We start from the raw sequence: 22239 nt of genomic DNA, 5'->3' as shown, positions 1-22239 counted from the left end.
ATAATAGATCAGAGAATTGCCCCAACAGTTGGCGACAATCTTGCTGCTGATCAGGGGTCAGTATGGCAGAGAGGCTGACACCATCCACTGACCCATCTTGCTCTGTTGCAGACACGAGGTCAGGAAGAGGCTCTGTCTCCTCCTCTATTCCTTCATCTGTCGCTAGGAGCATGCCCAGTGTGGACCTTTCTAAGTGGGGCTTTAGGCGGTTGACGTGCAGGACTCTCAAGGGGTTCCTGGGAGACCGCAAGTTCACCAGATAGGTGACATCATTCTTGCATTCCACCACCTCATATGGACCGGTCCACCTGTCCTGGAGCGCACAAGGCTCCACAGGGGCAATGACCCAAACTTTCTATCCAGGTTGAAGCGCAATCAGAGTGGCATTCTGATCGTACCACTGCTTTGTTTCCTCCTGGCTGGCTTCCAGATTCGCCTAAATGCAATCTCTGAATTGCCGAGTCTGGTTCCTGACGGCCAGCATGTAACTATATAAATCCTGGGGAGGCTTCCTGGGAGTTTGCTCCCAGCCTTCCTTGACCAGGCTCAAAGTTCCTCTTACCGGGTGTCCATACAAAAGCTCAAAGGGGCTGAACACTAGGGACTTTTGTGGTACCTCACGATAGGCAAATAGAAGGCATGGCAATAGGACATCCCAGTTATGCCTCATAGGTTTTTCAAGACCCATGATCATGCCTCTAAGGGTCCGGTTGAATCTTTCAACCAGCCCATTACCTTGGGTGGTAAGGAGTGGTGAACTTGTAGGTAACACCACACTCCTTCCACAGAGACTTCATATAATTAGAAATGAAGTTCGTACCACGGTCAGACACCACCTCTCTGGAGAACCCCACACGGAAGAAGATCCACATCAGTGCACGTCCCACCAGGGACCCCCTGCTTGCTGCCAATGGTTCAGCTCAGGTAGGTTCCCCAGTTCAGAAACTTGCTCCCCTGTAGGTTCCAGGGCATCCCCCTCAAGGACCGTGGGAACAATGGGGGCTGGATTCCCATGCCCCCTAACTATTCTCTTTAAGGCATGTCCCTGGGTCATACTTTCAAGCTCCAGGGTCTCTTGAACACCTTTAGCTGCCTTAGACCGAGTGGTCACACACGCCCACTCAGGCAGACCCAACATCTCTAAATGCGCCTTCTTTTCCAACTTAACCCAAGGGGAGCTTTCCAAGTTATTGCCTAACAGACAATCAACAGGCATAGCTGGCCTCACAGCTACTTGAAGAGGGATGTATGTCGTTACTACGCATGCTTTTACAACACATGCCATTACCACGCAACTTTTACAATGCAAGTCGTTACAATGACTTGCGTTGGGGGGCGCTGGATAGAAAATAGTTTAATTTACTATTCCAACTCCAGTCCCCGTGGGTAGTAGGGAAGGTTTTGGATAGTAAATTACACCATTCCCTATCATACAGCGCCCCCCAGCGCAAGTCGTTGTAACGACTTGCGTTGTAAAAGTTGTGTGGTAAAGGTAGTGCATAGTAAAAGTTGTGTTGTAAACGCTGTTCCCCCTTGAAGAGTACCAGAGACCCCCTCCACTCAGTGGGAACTTGAGCCACTTTGCAATGTCTCTCTGTGTTGCCAGCGGCAACAACTGGGAAGAATGCATTGGGGACCACCTGCTCTTCAGACACCAAGTGACACTTGACAGCTGTCACACTAGCTCCTGTGTCTCTCAGAGCCTCCACTCTATGGCCATTGATGGTCACCCACTGCCTGTATTTCTTAGTGTTATCAGGCAGCTGAGTTCTAGGGTCCATCTTAAAGTCTCCTAATGAGACAAGGGACATTTCTGTGGGACCCCACCCACATTGGGCACCCATCTCCTCCCCACCCGGGTCTACACTGGCCATCTGATGGGCTGGTGCACGGATTGCGCATACTGACCCTTTTGGGGACACTGGGTTTCATACCAATGGTGCCCCACCTGCTTACACTGAAAGCAGGTAACTGGAAACCCTTACTTGGTTCCCTTTGGAATTACTTTGGGGCCCTTTCTGGAACTCCCTCTGTTTACCCTTGCCACCCCAACCCTTCTGCTGGGGACCCTGCCCACCTTTGGCGAAGTCTCCCTGTCGGAGAGATGGTCGGAAGTCGGAGCGAGGAGGTCGTATGTGTTCAATATCGGAGTTTTATTGAAATTAAATGTCAGACTTTAGAAGCACGCGGATAGTCGGATAAACACTTCTTGGTCTGAAAGGGTTTAAAAAGGGAGAGACGGGTAAAAGGAACTCAGATTTTCTAGGACTGGAACAGCTGGATGCTTTTCTTTCCTATGGGTTTTCCTATGGCTTTGCTGGACTTGTCATACTGTTTCTTTTGAGTTATTTGTGCCTGTTCTAGGTCAGTACGTACGATCTCCCTTACCTGGTTCATATGAGACCTAAGACCCACCACATAATCCAACAGAGGTTTAGAAGTATCAGTTTCCTCTTCCCATTCCTTTCTAGCCATGTCCATAAGGGTACACGGGGGTTTCCCGCGCAATAGATCAAAAGGGGAATACCCCAGAGTTTGCTGTTGACTACATCTGATAGCAAAAAGCGCTACGGGAAGCATGTCCTCCCATTTACAGGCTTCGAGGTTTAATAACTTCCTTAGGGTGGTCTTTAAGGTGGAGTTATAATGCTCTAGCAATCCATCAGTTTGTGGGCGGTAGGCTGCGGTACGGATCCATTTGATGTGAAGTTGTGGACAGACCTGTCTCATAAGTCTATAGGTAAGGGGAGTGCCCCGATCCATTTGAATCTCTTTGGGAATCCTACCCTGGCAAAGATATTAATCATTGCTTTGACGACCTGGGTAGTGTTGGGTTGTCATAGGGCGACCGCCTCGGGAAATCTCGTGGCATAGTCCACTAATACTACGACATAGCGGCATCCACTTCCAGAGGGTCGAAGAGGGCCTTTAATATCCATCCCTACCCTTGAGAAAGGGACATCGATTACTGGCAATGGTTTTTGAGGCACTCGAGGGGGAATAGAGTGGCTGTTTTTTTGGCACACTGCACATTCTCTGCAGTATTTTCTAACCTGGAGATGCATGCCTGGCCAATAAAATCTCCCTAGGGTGGGTTTTTCAGTTTCCTCCCCCCAAATGCCCCCAAAGAAAATGGTTATGGGCTACATATAGAACCTTCTCTCGGAAGGGTACAGGGACTAACAGTTGTGAGGGAAGTGTTTTCCTCCTTTGCGGTATAACAAGCCTTTGAGGGTAAAGAATTGGGGACCTACTTGAAGGGGATCTTCTTGTTCTTGGGCTTGTTTCCAGGCCTCTTGTAAGGTACTGTCCTCCCTTTGAGCAGGCCGGAAATTCCTGTCGTGTTCCCATAAAGGAGATTCTGGGTTTGTCAGATTGACCGGTTTTCCTGGCTTCTTCTCACTTTTTCGTTGTTGTTTGCCTTTTCTATCTTTTCTGGGTTTCCCTCTTGGGATTAGACTCCCAAAAAAATGGTGCTTCTTCTCTCCATTCTTTCTCTGTGTCCCCCAGTAGTGTCTTCACGTGGGGATAGTCCGTTCCCAGGATCACAGGTTCAGAGCGATGTGGAAGAAGACCTACATGCATTTTTACTGGAGTCTGGGCGGGTCAATGTTGTATATTGATGTCAGTCATAGGATACATTTTTAAGTCACCATGAATATACTTTATGTTTACAACTCCCCTGGTGGTTGGTGTTCCTCCAGGGATAACATGGGGCCTCATCGTGGTTTGTTTGCTTCCTGTGTCTACGAGGGCCTCTCTGGGTTCGCCGTCTATAGCGATTTGTCGTTGAGATTCATAATTTGGACCACAAAAAAGACCCTGCTATAACCAACCTCCATGTGTTCTTCTTTTTGGGGGCATACCCGTGCTATATGTTCAAAAGTTCCACAGTGATAATACTGAGGTCCCAAGGGAACGGCAGGTCAGGCATCAGTGGTGGTAAAGGGTTCAGTATTATGGTTACAGTTTCTGCTTGTTTCGGGTGTAGGGGTGGTAGAGTGGGTCTTATTGAGGGATGACTAAATTGTTTCCATGAGCCCTCATCTTTTCCTTTCTGTAATTCTTGGGCTCTAATGTAGGCTGCCGCAACTTCTACAGCTTTGTCCAAGGATAAGTCAGTGTGTTGTCGGACCATCTCTGAATCAGGGGATGTAGGGAAGTAAGAAACTGTTCTAGGTATATTTATTCTATAATGGCCTCTTTGGAGGAAGTCAAGGGTTTTAACCAGTGATCAGCAGCATCTTTAATGCGGTAAAAAAGGGCCCGGGATTCTCTTGGGGACCCTCTTTAATTTGACGAAGTCGCATTCTATAGGTTTCTTCATCTCTGCCCATTCTTTCTAGGACACAGCATTTAATGTCGACAGGGCCGGACTGGGAACCACAACCGGCCCTGGCAAAGTGCTCGGCCGGCCTGCCCCTCCGGGGTGGGGTGGGGGGGCGGGGGGATGGTGGAGCTGCCACCGAGCTCTTTGCCGGGGCCGGTTTTCGTACAGGGCCGATTTTGCAGCTATGCTGCAAAAACGATCCTGTAACAAAAAAATGGCCCCCAAGGGCCCAAAACCGGCCCCCACCCGTGCGGCTCACCGGGGGATTGCCCGGTGCCCGCTATGGCCAGTCCGGGCCTGAATGTCGGGATAGGGAGTGAGTTCAAGGGGGTTTGCGGCTTGATAGGCGGCCTGTAGATCCCCACTCAAAAGGGGTCCCAGATACACTCCCCACTGGCCTTCCGGACATTGAGCGGCCGTGGCCATTCTTTCATAATTAGCGAGGAAGAAATCGCGATCTTCCCCTTGTATGTATTTTTGTACGACCACCAATGGGTGAGCAATATACCCTCAGGGCTGTCCTAGTGTCTCAGCCAACTTCCCCATGGTAGCTTCTTGGGTTTGTCCTTGACTCGTGATAGTCTTATGTAGGGCTTCCCTTTCAGTCTCTGCGGTTTCTAGGAACCGGGCCATGATCTTCTCAAGGCGCTCTTGACCTTCCGCCATCTTTTTAACTACAGCCTCCAGTTCCTCCAATCCCACTTCTGACACCAAATGTCAGAGGGATGGGCTGAAGAAGAAGCTAGGAGGCCGTATGTGTTCAATATTGGGGTTTTATTGAAATTAAATGTCAGACTTTGGAAACACAGGAATAGTCGGATAAACAGTTCTTGGTCTGAAAAGGGTTTAAAAAGGGAGAGACAGGTAAAAGGAGCTCGGATTTTCCAGGACTGGAACAGCTGGGTGCTTTTTTTCCTACGGGTTTCGGCAGCTCTGTGGGGTCAAGAAACCTATTATGGGTTTCTGCAGGTCCGCTGGGTCAAGAAACCTATTACGGGTTTCTGCAGGTCCGCTGGGGCAAGAAACCTATTATGGGTTTCTTTAGCTCTGTGGGGGTCAAGAAACCTATTACGGGTTTCGGCAGGTCCGCTGGGATCCCGGAATAAACTCCAAAAGAAAAGACAAAATAAAGGCAGAGGCAACATAGGGTTCTTTAAGTATGTGGGTACCATCACCAAAACCCATGGGAAAAGAGAAAGAGGGATAATTGTAGCCGGCGGTGTTTAGGACAAGCAAGCCGGGAACTCAGGTAAGGGAAGTGCAGGAGGGGAGGCAAAACAAGCAATCGGCTCGAGTGCTATAAAACCTGGGTTACAATAAGTGTGGCGGAGCTTTTAATCTAGGTCTCTTCGGGTGCCATTCTGCTCTGCCCAAACATCCGTGTCCAACCCCTGCCCTTGGTTACACTCCCCTCCCCTCAGTCCCCTGTCCCGTTCACGTACCGCTCTGAGCCACAACTCTCCTGAGTTGTGGCAGCTCGGACGTCCTCCGGGATCCATCACTCCTAGCTCCATGTCTTGAGGCTTCCTCTTCGGTTTCCCCTTATCCGGCATCAGCGTTGATCCTGGTCTGTGTCTCTGTCTCGCGGTCATCTGGTCCTGGATTCCCCTCAGCTGACGTCCCTTCCATGCTGTGTCCTCCCTTTTTCTGCCGTTCTTGACCTTCTGTCGGCACTCCTGATTGGATCGTGTGGTTTCCTTTCCAGCCTTCCAAATGGTCGGCTAGATCCGGGTTACTTCCGGTGTTCTGCGGGAGGAGGGGAGAGGCGTCCATTAGCTGCGTCGTTCTGGGGATGTCCTCGTCTTTCATATGGAAAGGGCTCCATAGAGTATGCAGCGGGGTTTTCATGTCAGTATCAGAGCTGGCCCCGGGGACCCCCTCACACTTCCACAAGACCCTTGTGGACCCTGGTACTGACCCAGGGGCCCGCCTCTTCAGCAAGCTTTCTAGGGTTAGTCAACTTGCTATCAATAAGGTGCTGGTGTAGCTCTGGAAAACAATTAGCAGACAAGTGCTCCCTAGCAATCAAATCATAGAGTGCTTGAAAATTATCCAGATTGCTACCCCTCACCCAACCATCCACAGCTCTGCAAAAGATACATATTCTACCCCAACTTCTTACAATTCCTGAACCTCTGTCTATACAGTTCTGGAGTTAACCCATACCTTTTCATCAGTGTTTCTTTCATGTGGCATAAGACATCCTATGATCACTGGGAAGATCTAACAAAGTATCCCTACCTTCAGTTAAAAAACGGCTCCACAACCCCACTCCCCAATCCTTCTCAGGGACCCGGTGGGCCAACATTGCTATCTCATAGGTTGCAAACCACTGCCCAATATCTTCACTTTTGTGGAAATCTTTGATGACATCCTTGGGAATATGTATCCTGCCTTCTGAAGGCACAGATGGTGTGCTGCCACCACAGGGATTGATTTCTAAGCCCTTGGCCTTAATCTCTAACTCCCTCAACATCCTCTCATGTTCCATTCTCATTCTCTATTTTTCCAAAGACATCATGTTATTCTCTGTTTCCCCCTGACTCTCCATTTTAAACTTAGCCAACTCTAGCTTCAGTGCCCTACTTCTCTTCCTGTCTTCCAACACTCTGGGGGATAGGTCTTTGGAAGAGATACTGCTGCCAGGTGGAGAGAGCCCTCCTCCCCTAGCTGAAAATAATAACCTCTCAATGGGGCCATCTGCATCCCCAACTCGCTCCACCACAAGATCAGGAGCATTTCTTGCTTCTACCCAGGCCCTCAGTGCCTTTTGGTAGTCATTTTCATTTCATAAAGCTTTATTCAGTACATATCAAAAATGACCATAAAAGCGCATAAAACATACACATTTGAACAACGTTGCAGTGGTAATCAGTTATACACACATAATTCAAAACATCATACTTTTCCTGGCATGAATTGATTTATATAAAAAAGTGGCAGTAAAAAAGCAAATGTCTGGATTTTGCATGTTAAAAATCAACTTCATAGCATTGTTTACAGAACAAACTCCATATTTTAAGAACATAGGACTTAGGTAGGCAATACGAAAATTTATGTAGGGATTACATATGAGAAGAAAGTGCAATGTAATTTGTTTGGATTGACCGTCGCATGGGCAGGGACCGGCCAGGTGCTTTTTAGCATGTAGAAAAGCCACCAGGTGATGTACCAGCCCGAGCCTAAGCCTGGTAAGGACAAATCTATGTGACGGTCTGGTCACCTGACTTAAGTATACTTGAAAGCCTTCGCTTTCTATGTATTTGTTATAAAACATACAGGTAGACAATAAACCACTACTGTTCGCCCGCCTCTTAGCTCTGTAAGACATAAATATGGTCTTCATCTCAGTTTTTGGAATTGCTGCAACAGCATACGGGTCGGCCAGAATATTTAAGTCATAGATTTCCTGAAAACTGTGTACGATATATTTTAACGAGGGGATCCTAAGATGGTTATCCAGTGCGAGGCAGTCGTTAATTACAAGTCTATTAAAGGCTGTCTCCTCCTTTTGCCAGATAGATCGCCAGATCATTAGAGGTCTTAGGGATATCAGATCTGACAAATAATGAACCCCTAGTTCTCTGTGGATTAAATCAGTAGGGGCTGAGGTTGGTAAAAAGAATAGTTTTTTTAGGAAAATATTTTCCTCAATTGTCAGACTGCCATCAGGGCAGTGTCCCCACACCCCAGCCCCGTATAAGGCAATTGACACACATCTGGACTGATAGATCTGCATCATGTCCCTGATGCATCTGTCACCTATCTTTACCGCAAATCTGAAGACCCCATGGGCGCTTTTGGCCATCTTTGCGCGAACATTGGTAATTTCGTGAGAACATGTTCTGTCTTTGGCGAAGGTGATTCCTAAATAACAAAATGTATCTGCTTGTTGCACTCTTTCACCATCTATAAAAAAGGTATGGGACCTCTTACGGCCTGCCCCACAAATCATAGTGTGAGTTTTGTTCTTGTTGATAAGCAATTTCCTATCCTTTATAATAACGGAAAACTGATCTATTAAACGCTGAAGGCCCATAGGGGTCCTAGACGGTAAAACGGCATCGTCCGCATATTACAATACTGGCACGTCGATCCCTTTTGCCTGGGGAGAATCAGCATTTATTGTTTTTAAAACTGCATCTACCTCGTTAATAAAAAGTGTAAAAAAGAAGGGGGGCAAGGACACAGCCTTGTCTAATGCCACACCTAACGTTAAATTTGGGTGTACACTCCCCTCTTACGTCATATCGAACGCAGGTTTGCAGATTTTCGTAGAACCGGGCCAAAAAGAAGATTATTCCTTCTGGGGCCCCAAGCTCTAGCAGCATTGTCCATAGTGTGGGATGATCCACCAGATCAAAGGCACTACTTAAATCAGCAAAGCAGAGATAAAGAGAGCCCTGTTTGGCCTGGGTATATTTCCCAATTAGCAGATCTATGTTTATACACTGATCAAGTGTTCCACGCCCTTTCCTAAAGCCATATTTGGTACTGGCCAAGATCCCATTAGCCTCTGCTCATTCTTCCAGCCTTACCATCAATATGCTACTCATGATTTTAACAGAGGAGTCCAATAGGGAGATAGGGCGGTAGTTTTTAGCATCCAACTATCTCCCTTCTTATGGATAGGGATTATAATAGATTCTCCCCAAGTCGATGGGACACTGCTGCTCATAGCTGCATCGAGTACAATGGTTAATAGGGGACTCTACACCATCAGAGCAGCTTTATAAACATCTATAGGAACCCCATCCGGCCCCTGGGCCTCCCCCCCGCCCTTGCTGGCACTAATGCCTTGTTCTACCTCTGCTACAGTAAAATCAAGAGGCACAATAGGCCAATATCTACAGTTAGTACCATAGGGGTAGTCCGATTTAAATATAATGGAAAATCGGTTACCCAGGCCCGCTAGTAACATTGGACGTGAGCTCGGGGATCGAGTCATCTTTTAGGAAAGGGGAATTAAGCGGTGCCCAGAAGAGGGTACAGTTAGACATTTCCGCTGCCTGTGCCAGTTTTTCCTAGGCCTCCTGTTGCAGCTCTCCCTTCCTACGCTTAAGAGCGAAATTGTAGTCAAGTCTCAGCTGAGTTACTAATTTCTGATCCCTAGGCCTGGTCGCTAATGCCTGCTTAAGTTGGGTAAGCATTACAGTGCAGGTATGGTCAAACCATACCTTATTAAAAGTGGTTTTCCCCTTGCCAGACCTATAAATTTGTTGATGCTGTTAAAATTCCCTAAAATACGTTCAGAGTCTTTATCAGGATTCAGGATGTCATTAATTTCCCCAATACACCCTTTTACAATGGTTTTTAATACGGCCTCAGATTTTCCTCCTTTCCATCTTAATCTCATCCCATTGGGTCTATGTGGTTCGATATTCTCCACTGTTCTAATATTAGGGACAGGCCTGCCTACCCAGATGTTAGTTACTAAAATAATACACTTGTGGTCACTCAATAAGGTTTCTACAATCCTTGGGGCCATACAAAATGGTAGAATATTAGATGATACGACTACATGATCAATGATAAAATGTATATTCCTACCCGTATAGTTAGGGATAGTATCACCACACTCATCATTTACATATTGCAAAAGTTCCAAGTCATGATCCGCCATGATTTTATTTATTGGCTCACCATAAATGTTATGGGGGAAGTGCAAATCATCCTCTCCTGTATTACTTTTAACCCCACATACCTTATGGGTAGACATAGTACAAATTGAGATATTAAAATCACCCACCCAAATAAAATCAAAAATAACATTTTCCTCTGCAGTCAATTTATCTATAGCGGCCTCTAAATCCTTCACAACACTATGCCGCATGTTGTTGAATATGTTATTATAATAATTGATTAAAAGAACGTTACGGGCATGCTTCACGTGCAGCCAAAGAATCTGTGAATGGACCCCAACATTCAAATACCTTTCCACAGTTAAAGAGTGACTTAAGGAGACCATTATCAAAAGACCCCCCTTGGCTCTTCCAGACACCGAGCCCTGCGCTTGTAAGTTATAAGAGACAAAACCATCATAATTAACCAAGTCTGTACACCAGGTTTCTTGAAAACAAATTATATCATGCGATTTAATAAAATCCATCCAACCCAACGTCTCCCCTTTTGAAGCCAACCCAGCAATGTTCCAGCTGACAATGGATAACCCTTTATTGCCACAGATAATGACCTGCTCTTGAATAGGATCTCCAGTCGAGGCATCCCCCGCCCTTGGCTCGGTTGCATGATATCCCCTTAAATCTGTGGCGTTACTTGGTATATCCACATACATAGTCCCCAGGTCATCTAGTTTTCCCCCCTCTTTTTCATCGAATTTGGAAGAAACCGCCACTTCGATAATTGGGCGGTCCAGGTTATGTCAATCGTTTACATCTAGGGTACTCAGGGCTTGAAACTGGTTAGATACAGGTACCTCAAAAATTGGATAAATATCAGGGGATCTACTTAGTGGGAAAAAATCCCTATTTACTCTATCATTTGTTTGGTGTGTTAAATGGCTATAAAAAAGCCAAGTGGGCGTAGTGTAATACCTTGTTCAGTAAATGGTAACAATGATGCTCTTATTAGTGAGGCGTAGTGTTTTAAAAAAAATTAATAATAATGCAATCACCTTTAATACTTTTATTTGAATTTCCAATCTAATTGACCCTTCTCGTGTTGAGGATCTGATTGGAGCAAATCACAGGGAACCCACATTGACGGTTAAGCCAAGATACTGTTTTATTTTTTAAGGATTTGTGGGTCTCCAACTGATTTAGATTCACGTTTTGGTTCAAGGGTGGAACATTCGTTAAAACAGCCACTTACGGGGCACAATCGGGCTTTAAATTTATGGTATTGCTGCGCTTAATTCCATGGATTGGCCTTTCTACCCTGGGTTCTGACGCTGCAGGACTCTTCCTACTGCTAGTGATTTGTCTCTTGTGCTCCACTGTAATAGCCTTGGCCTTCCCACTGCTGCATTGAACCTCAGGCTTAAATGTTTCCACAGTGGCATTCTTGGCCCTACATTCTTCTGTTGCTTTCATTGGAGTTTTTAATAATTCACTTTGAACAGATATCTCTCCACCTAACCTTATGACCTCTCTATTCAGATTGTCTAATTTCTCGGTCAGTGGTTTGCTAAAACCTTCGAGTTTGGCAACAAAAATATTAAGTAATTGCTCAACCTGCGCGCCGTTTAGAACCATGGAGCTATTGTTACCCGGGTGCTCGTCTGTACTTGGCGCGCGCGCAGGTATAGTTTTGACACCCTTGCTGATATTAATTGAACCCCGTTTAATATGGGTCTTTCTGCAACCCCTTCTGGCTCTTGGTACAGGTGACCTTTGAGTCGGTGTATTAGGTGTTGTTGGTGATTCTACTAAGCCAGTAGATAACCAGGCACCTAAGCCACTGGACTCCCTGCTATCTATGTGGGGTTCTGGCAGGAGTATTAGGGGCGTTGCTGGTAAGCTACCTATATCCAGCGAAAGTTGCTGTTCCGCTCTACTATTTCATCGTTCATCACACTTACTACCCTGACAAGGTAAGTGTCAATGGTTGCACTTGCATACTCAACAGACGTGTTATTTCCCTTCTGCTTGGACATTGCTGAAAAGAAGAATCACAATTATGCTAAAAATAGATGAAATAAACTATATACACAGAGCTGATGCAATGAAAGGTAAAAAAGTGCCTCACGAACACTTAAATAATCTAGTCCAGAGTGAACAGTTCGATAAGACCTTACCCAAAGGGTGGCACTTGATAGTCTTTCAATGATATCTGGGTGATGACTCTATGGAAAAAAAAGGAAAACCAAGAGCACTGGCCCAGCCCAGCCTCAACAGTCTCAGACGGGCTTTGCCCGGCGCCGCCCGCACGCATCCCGCATAGCGGCCAAGTTAGACAGTTAAATACCGACAGGTGGGAGGTGCCTGATGAGCCTCAGGTGTTCTGAGCGCTGAGTGAAGCTCTGGGCTGATGGGGCACGTAATCCTGCAGTTCCTCGCAGCAGGCGGGGGGCGGGGAGCAGCTGGCGTTATCCCACAACAAAGTCCCCACCAAAGATCGACTTGCACACCACAGAACAGGGCCCAGTAGAAGATAGCAACGGCAACACCCCTTGATGAGTTCCTTTTTGCGAGATGTTAAGTTAAGCAGCTGACGAGCCTGAGGTGTTCTGAGCGCAGAGTGAAGCTCTGGGCTGATGGGACACGTAGTCCTGCAGTTCCTCGCGGCAGGCGGGGGCGGGGAGCAGCTGGCATTATCCCACAGCAAAGCCCCCACCAAAGATCAACTTGCACACCACAGAACAGGGCCCAGCAGAAGATAACAATGGCAACACCCCTGGGTGAGTTCCTTTTTTTCGAAGCGGCACCCGCGGCAGCGGTTGCTGCGAGATGTTAAGTACAGCAGCTGACGAGCCTCAGGTGTTCCGAGCGCTGACTGAAGTGCTGGGCTGATGGGACACGTAGTCCTGCAGTTCCTCGCGGCAGGCGGGGGGCAGGGAGCAGCTGGCATTATCCCACAGCAAAGCCCCCACCAAAGATCAACTTGCACACCACAGAACAGGGCCCAGCAGAAGATAGCAACAGCAACACCCCTTGGTGAGTTCCTTTTTGCGAAGCGGCACCTTTTTAGAAATGCCTGGTGTAGCAACTTTCAATTTCCTGCACAGATGTTTGAGCTGTTTCACAGTGTAAGTTTCCAACCTCTCTTCCTCAAATTCAAGATCTATTGATGCAACAGATGCTGGTTTACTCATGGTAGTAAAAGTTGGGAGTTTTCAGGAAAAACTAACAGTCCAAGGAAAAAGATTCTAAAAAAAAGTATGTTGTCGTGTTTGGTCTGCACTCACTAGCAGGGTACACAAATCACTGTATATGAAACACAAATGCCATGTCCAAATCCTCACCGCTGACCACCAATGTTAGATCTGGGGGTCTCTAGTTGGCAATGGTATTCACCTTTGTCCAAATAGGGGCCCTTACTTCTAAGTCAGGATAAGGGGATTACACTCCTAAATATACCCTGCTCACCCCCTTGGTAGTTTGGCACAAGCAGACAGGCTTATCTCAGAGGTAGTGTCTTAAGCATTTGTGAATATACACAGTAATACAGATGGACACAACTCAGGTTTTATAAAAAAAAGTATTCTTTATGTAGACTTAACATAAGACCACAAATGACAAAAATCCACAATACTACACTTAAGATTGCTTAAAGATGATAAAATGTTGCTTAGTTCAAGTTGATGATAAATGTGGCACACTTCTCCTGTGATGCAATGGCAACTCTCTCAATGTGATGCGACAGCAGGCAGCTTCGATGAACACACGCTTCTAGGGAGATGCGGCGAAGGCCACTTCTCTGGCGATGCGACGATTTCAGCTGCGGCGGCGACACTTTTCTTCTCGATGCGTCGCGCTTCCTGCTCCCAGCGACACGCAAATGTCTGGAGTTGAGAATTCCCAGTAAGGAATTTCAGGGGGAGTTGGAAGTGAAGTCTTTTGTCCCTGAGATTTCAACAGGAGGGAAGCACAGTTCAAGCCCTTGGAGAATATTCTGTAAATGATGAAAGTCCTTAAAAAGTTCCTTCTCCTTTCCTTGGCAATGAAGCCACAACTGAAGGCCAACCCAGCAAACTGCACACTGGCAGAGGGGCAGTAAAATTCCTGCAGCTTCCTTGGTTCTTCTCCTTGGCAAAAGTTTTCTTGTTCCAGAAGTGATCTAATTTCTTGGGATCGGGTCCCAATATTTGTACCCCAAAATCCTTTGTTCTGTGAAGGCAGAGAGGCCTCTACCTAGTCCAAACCAGTTCCTCAGCACTTTGTGTACATGACTCCTTCCTTCCTTTCACTGTGCAGGGTAGAGACAGCACACGCCCCACAGTAGGTGGAGCTAACACAGGGGAGGGAAGGCACAGCTCTGGAGCACTTCGTTGACAAGATTCCTTCTCTCCTTTTACAGTGCAGGGCAGAGACATCAGACAGGCCACAGGAGGTGGAGCCAGCATTGTAGAGGGGACCAGCCCTATTCAGGTCCCAAGTGCAACTCCTCCCTCCCATCTAGATGCAGATCTCTCTATTCACCAATGGGCTGCCCCTGCCTGTCTCCTTGAATCCCCAAGCCCCGTCACTCACAAACTTAGACAAGGAATACAGAACCTAGCAGAGGCAAGCCTGGACAATAAGCAAAGAAAATACATACTTACTAAAAGAGGTATTTTCAAACACAGAATATTAAAAAACCAACTTTACTAAATTATGTATTTTATCATTCTGAGTTCAAGCATACTAAATTTGAATTTCTACCATGTTCCCCGAGTCAGTTAAGATTATAAGAATGTAATAATCTAACTCCCCATTCTAGCCTATGGAGAACAGGTAGCCTTCAATAGTGAAAACAAAAATGGCTGTAATTCACTATTAGGACATGCTACACACATCAGAGTATGTCCTACCTTATACTTACAATGCACCCTGCCCTTGGGCCTACCATAGGGTTGTCTCATATGATGCAAAGGGAAGGGTTCGGGACTGGCCAGTGGGTGCACTTGGCCAAGTCGACATGGCAGTGCTAGACTGCACATAGGCTTTGCAATGGCAGCCCTGAGACACACTTTACAAGCTGCTTCTGTGGGTGGCACAACCAGTGCTGCAATACCACCAGCAGCATTTGATTTACACGCCCTGGGCACACATGGTGGCCTGAACTAGGGGCTGACAAGTAAATCAAATAACGCAATCATGGAATCTCTAACTAATACATTAATTTAACATAGGGAGCACTTGCACTGTTGCACTGATTAGCAGTGGCACGGTACCCAAAGCATATAACCAGCAAAAACATATCAAAACAGAGGAGGCAATCCATCAAAAATGGAAGGGAGACTCACGCAAATGATGCCAGGTCTAACAAACAGGAAACAGGAACTCATAGTTAAAGTAACAGGCATGCACCAGGTATATGTTTCCACACTTTTATGAAGCACACGCACAATGTTGGTGTCGGCTTAACAGAGTCAAGGTCAAATTCAACTTCCATTTTTTGCATCTTTGCATCTTTTTTAAATCGTTGTCACCCTTTTTGGTGTCTGAAAGCACCAGGCACTTTCCAAGTCGGTACCCCACAGATACTGTGTTGTGCAGACTGCACATTAATCTAAATGCATGCTAAAAAGGAACATGTGATAAATTTGGGTATAGTTCCCACTCTGCAAAATTCACAAATAAATGATGCATCTCTTACTTGGGATAATACTCCTATACGAGGAATTCCAGTCAGGATCCATAGTAAGATCTATCTTGAACACCACCAGGTACGACTCTTTCAGGCTTGCATGATACAAGCATTCACCTAACATAGGAGAGGAGTCAATGACTTCCATTTTTGTCAACTTATTATTTCAGCCGCTGGACAATTTAGGCAGATACAAGCAGAGAGGTCTGTGCCAGGTCCACACCTTACCACCTGATCAGTGGAGCCTCCGTGTGATGACACCTCCCTGAACGGTACGTTCATGATGTAAAGCCTTTCCTTAACTTGATGAAGATGTAGCTCTTCAGAAAGAATAGCTCATCTAAATGCTTTGTGGGAGGTTGTGTCGGGGGTGCCCCCTATTTAAAGTTGTTTTATTTCCAAAAACAATGATGAGAGAATGACATGATAACCTACACGCTGCTCTTGATATGTATTCTCATTTTTACTTTTACATACTGTCCTGTAAAAGTAATCCCACCAGCCTTGAAGAAGACATTTGTCCCAAAAATTCTGTCCTCACAGGAAGGTTGAAACGAATCAGCCTACAAGACTGAGTGGCCAGGAGTATTCCCAACCACATGAAAGAAATAAGTATTATTTCATACCAGACAAAGTCTGTATTAATGCATCTAGGATCTTTGGATAGATCTTTGACCAAAAAAAGGGGCTTCCTGTACCCTTTGAATTGTACAATTGAGGGTCAAAACATGTCCCCACTCATTTAGAATAAGTAACCTCCACAGGGTTACACTGTAGGACACTTTTTCTACAAACATGCACTGTGATTTGATATGGTAAACACTTATAAATGTAATGAGTTTTTGTAATAATTTTGCATTTTGTGAATATATTTTTTCTTTGTGTTGTTGTGCTTATAAGGATCTATAGAAATTGTACCTTATTTGTCTGTAGCATGTGACTGAAAGTACTATGGATCATGTTTGAAGCAAAAATAATGATATCAAAGATAAATATAATTGTTAAATTACGTCTTCTCTTTACACTCTGTAATACACTGGGTGCATAAGTTACCTCTAACAACAGACATTAGGTAGTTAAACACTTAAGGACAAAGTTCAAAAATACACAGTGGTCACTAGGGACAATGAGCGATACAATTGAATGACATACCTTTATTTAAGAAAACTCAATGATATACAAGGTATCCATATTTTCCTTACTATTGGGACTGTAGCACTGCTTGTGATGCTCATTCGACTAGCCCATAAACATCTCTCAGTCTTGCCATTGCAGAGCCTGTGTTTGCAGTTAACAATGCTGTGCCGAGTTGGCATTTAAAACCCAGTGCCAAGCCTTAAACTCCCCTTTTATTGCATATAGGTCACAGCTAAGGTAGGCCCTAGCCACCCATAGCGCAAGGTGCTATGTTCTCAAAGGGTAGGACAAGTACTTTTAAGTTTTACATGTCCTGGTAGTGAAGAACACTCACATTTTTTTTAACAATGTGAGGCCTACCTCTTTCAATCAACATTGGACATTCCTTATTACATTTCATAAGCTGTAATTCCTAATAGAGAAAAGGTAGATTTGTCATGTTTAGTACCTATAGAATGATAATACCTCTTTAATGACAAAGTTGGATTTATTGTTAATATTTCAAAACTACCACTTTTGGAAAGTTAGGTATTTTCCTGCTCTTAGCCAATTGGTCTCTGCTGCCTGTCTATGATCACTGGCGGGGCTGGGTGACAGCTGGACTTTGTGTATTCCGTTTAGACAGCCACATACAAAGGGAGTTTGAGTGTGACTTGATAAATCTTCCTGGGAGGATGGAAGGGAGGAGCTGGACACAACTTCACACACCTTAATGGGCTGTGTCCTGTCCACACAAAGAGGGCTGTATACCTTCCCGTACTGAGTCTGGAGCCAGGACAGGAAAGGAGGACCTATGTGCACTTCAAAGACCCCTCTTTGAAGTAATTCCCACTTCAAAGGCACAATTGGGTATACGTACTGGACCTCTGGCACTATCAATTCAGTACCTGTGACAAATTCTGCCAGGAGGAAGGACGGCTCTGCTACTAAAAGGACAGGCACTCTGCTGGACTGCTTTTCTGGAAGAAATGTTTTTTTGCTTTGATGCCCTGCTGCCTGCTACCATCTGCCCTGGCTGAGAATTACTAGACCCATCCCACTTGATCCCAGAGTGACTTCAAGGGCTTGCTGGTTTGCCGCCTGTTCCAAGTTTCAGGAATATCAAAGATTCCAAATCACTTAGACTTGGCATGCTGTATTCTTGCCCTGCTAAGGGATTCCAACACAGGCATGGGTCCTTGGAAGTGGGTATAAAGTGCTGCCCCAGAAAGAAACAGGTGCATCTCCATTGATGCAGACACGCCCCTCACTTCGCCAACTGTTAAACGCATCTCCAACTTTGCACAGCTCAGAACTGGTGCATCCCCTTTGACGACTCATCGCTGCAGCTGTTAGGATCAAGTACATCGATTTGTCCGCTGCTCGCCACATTGGCTCCATTCCTGATGCATCCGAATATTTGTGCAGCTCGGAACCGACGCATTTCCTCAATCATAAGCATCGCCTTCTCTGTTTCCTCCATTGTTCTTGATGTTGACATATTTAGGGCACATTTTACAACGGCCAAGGCTGGTGCCTGTTAACAAAACCTGCTCCATCGTGGTCAGCCTGAACTTTCAGATTTGTCCCGGAATAGAGCAACCAGATACCCCGGTGGGCACTATATAATTTTAAGCACTGCATTTCAATTATTAGAAATTCCTCCAGCTATACTTATTGGATTTTTGTTGTATTATTCTTGTTTTGTTCATAAAAATATAAGTAATTTTTCAAAACTGGTGTGGAGTCTTTTTGCTGTGTTCTAACGTTTGTAATGCACAAATACTTTTACACATTACTCATTACGTTAAAGACTGCTCAGTGCCAAGCTACCGGAGGGTGAGCGCAGGCTAATTTAAGGTGCGTTTGTGACTTATGCTGACAAGGATTGTGGGGGCATATTGTCAAGACAGGCGATACAATTATCACCTTTTTAGCAGCAGAAAACTGCCGCTAAAATGGAGATAATGGGCTTGATAATATGCTCTATGGAATTCCAATTGAAGCCCATGTTAAATGTGAAGGCCATCTAACATGGGCCTCAATTGGAATTCCATAGAGCATATTATCAAGCCCATTATCCCCGTTTTAGTGGCAGTTTTCTGCCCCTAAAACAGCGATAATTTTATCGCCTGTCTTGATAATATGCCCCTTGGTTCCTGCTTGGACAGGGTGCATACCAGTAGCGGCTGGTGGAGTCTGAAAGTGGCGGGGACCGTGAAAAACATGATCCCAGAATGTGCGCTATTATACAGCACCCATCCTGAATTTTCATATTTCAAAGTGCTCTCATGTGTGCTAATGAGGTCATTAGAATATATGAGAGTGTCTTAAAATACATAAACTCAGGATGTGCTAAAGTCTTGCTTTTGTACAGTGCCCATTCTGCACTCATCTATTCCAATGCTGCAGAAACAAATTATGATCAACTCAGATCTCTTGACTGGGGGTAAACGTTTGATTTATTCAGCATTCAGTCCATCATCTGTTGCTGCAACATTTTTCACTCTAAGTGGTATGGGTCTGCCCAGAAGTGGGTCCCTTACTCGCTGTGCCACTGGATTTAAGCTAGTCTGGCTATTGAGTGATAAAACCCCAAAACCGGTCCCAGGATGCTTATTATTATTCATAGGCCTTACTGTGACCGATGCTCACCAATGTGTAGGGCACTGTGGTATATCATGATGGTAACATTTTGAGGAGGTACTGGTAATTTCTAGTGAAGAATATCAATCAAGTAAACAATTTGTGGATTTTTAATTTTAAATTAATTTCCATTTTTTTCAAGTGTTTCAATAAGCCTGCGCCCTGGGCAACCCCATTTTTCCTGGCTGCTCCTGGTGTTAACTGACTTCGACTGTCCTTGGGCTCTGCTTAACCAGGCTCGGGCAATTGCTTTGGTAAAACCACACTGAAAACGCACACATACATGAGGGTACATAATATATTAGGGTACACTGTAATTAGCATGATCTACCCTATAAACCCTTAGTACATATTAGGGCAGGGGGATTAAAACTTCATTTAAGTCCCTAGTATATAATAGGGCATTGTAGTTTAGAGGCTAGCAGTCCTTTATGCACGTTAAAGTGCACACTGAGTTCATTTTAAAAGCAGCCCAGTGTTACAGTACTGCTTTTAAAGGTAAATTGTGCCCAAACTCGACTTTGGTGGGAGGGGCACTTAACAAGTGATAAAGTACAATATTATGGTGTTTTATGTACCCCCAGGTTTTCCTCTTAGTGTCCCAGGGGTGGCGGCTATATACTAATAAGAAGGGCCCTTATAATAGTGGTTTTATATGCCCTGGGGATAGAGAAATTGCACACTTCACGCTGTAGTAAAGGGCTTCCGACTTTTCATCCGAAGCACTGGGGTGTGAGGAATATAAACTATTGGTGCATATTGAAGATCTCTAAAGTCTCCCCTAGGTGTCCTTATAAAATATGAATACCCTGGTGCTGGAGAAATTGCACATTTCATTTTCCCCATTGTAGATCTCCAGCCACATAGGTTAACATAGCAATAGTTTATTAATGAATAACTATCACTAGGAATTTACAAAAATATTATTCACGGACTTAGGAGACTAGTATTTATAAATCCAACAATATCATAATGTTGAATTTATCCTAACATATAAAGAAAATAAATTATTAGGTGCTTCCATACACAGGAGGGCAGTGCCCTTGAAGAGGGAGATTCAAATGCCTCCTGCCTTTGTTAACTTCGCCCAGCCTTTTGCTGCTATCAGCATGTATAGTATGTATGTATAGGCATTTATATAGCGCACTACTTACCCGTAGGGTCCCAAGGCGCTTCGACCGCTGCGAAACCCTTCCTGGCTTCCCTGAGAGATGGTCCCTTAATGGGTATCTCCAGGGTGAGACCAGGCATCCCCGGCGGTCTGGTGGGGCCGTTAGTGAAGATGAGGCAAGCTAATGCCCAGAGTTGCCGAGTGTGATCGCTGATCTGAGTGGGCACCGAGGCGAGAGAATTATCGAGTCCGCTGACCCTGGTCCAGAAACCTGCCGCGCCGGGAATCGAACTCTGGTCCCGGGCCGTCCTCTGCTCTCGGGTCTGCCGCCTCTAACCAGTGAGCCACACTACTTCACAACTGGTTTCCCCCGGATCTGACCCCCATTTTGGGCAACCAGAAGAAAACCTAGCCAGGAAGGGAGGGTGCCCCCCTTTGCCAACCCCATGCCTCAGGTGGGGGATGCGAGGTAAATCACACATCTCAGTCCCTGCCATCTTGTAGATGGGGGACCCCTCCAATAAGGACAAGGCTTATGCACCACTTTCACTAGAAGGTGGCATACTAGGGGATATAGACACCCCAAGGAAGGTCTCATTGGTCCCTACCAGCACACCCCGGTAACGCCCCTATATCTAGTATTTAGGGGCACCCCTGAACCTTGCCTCTTCAGACTCGATGTGACCAGAAGAAGCCATGTTGCAGAAGAGGAGGATGACAACAATTACTTTTGCCCCATCCTGCCGACCTACTAGCAGAACCCGGCATGTCCTGTAGCCAGCAGCCTCCAAGAACCCTGGAGACCTGTCCTGCCTTCACAAAGACTTCCTATCTCCCATGGACACTGCAATTGTCCAATACCAAACCAAGCCAGGAACCAGATCCAGCCAGATCTGGGAGTACTCACCACTAACCACTCTGTACCCGACACCCACAGTCTGAGTGGCCCAACACCCCAGTGAGGTCCCCCTGGTGATCCTGACTTCTGTACAAGTGTTGGTAGACCTCCTTCGACCTTCTCATTGACGCCTCCCAACCACGACTGGAACTGGTGAAAAGAATCTGGTGAAAAGGACACCTCTACACCCACAACTCCTGAGTCCTGAGGTGCTCAACCATTAGTGTCCTGGTGTCCAGCAACTCTTCAACTTCATCCTCCAATGGTTGGTTCCCTTCATCCTGTCTTCTGGCTCCAGCCTGTAGTTCTTTTCCATGATGTACATCCTCCATTGAATTGTATTGTGCTCCTAACACCTCATAAGCACCCTGTACCCGGCCTCCCCAGCGCCAGTGGTGGTGTGACCTTGGTGCTTACCTGGGGCCCCATTTGCTTGGATAACCCTAAGAGCTTGGCTCCTGAGACAGAGTGGCATGCCCATGACCAGTCTCCAATGAAGGTGCCCCCAGCCCCATTGAATTAGATTGGCACCCTGCACTCTGCCCCTGATCACCTTCAGGCCGCTAGAGGTGCCCCACGAGTGCCAACCCGAACCTTGGGGAACCTTAGTACTGTCTTGTACTGCACAAAGAGTAATCAATTGCTTGCACAATTGTTAACCTGCTTGCAAATGTCCTGTTTGGTGTAAACGGTGTTGGGAGTGTGTATCACACCAAAGCCTAACTGTAATCGAAAAGTAATCAAAAAGTACTTACCAGCATTTTTAACTGTTTTCTTAACTGCAAAAGGCAATCTGAATGTGCCTGCAAGATCAGCATTTACTGTCTTGCTGCAAGTAGCAATGTATGAATAATTTAACTTAACTGCTACTGAGTAAATCTTGTTTCT

This window comes from Lissotriton vulgaris, chromosome 3_1, assembly GCF_964263255.1.
Source record: "Lissotriton vulgaris chromosome 3_1, aLisVul1.2, whole genome shotgun sequence".
NCBI classification, from domain to species: Eukaryota; Metazoa; Chordata; class Amphibia; order Caudata; family Salamandridae; genus Lissotriton; species Lissotriton vulgaris.
Note: the sequence above shows the minus strand (reverse complement) of the source record.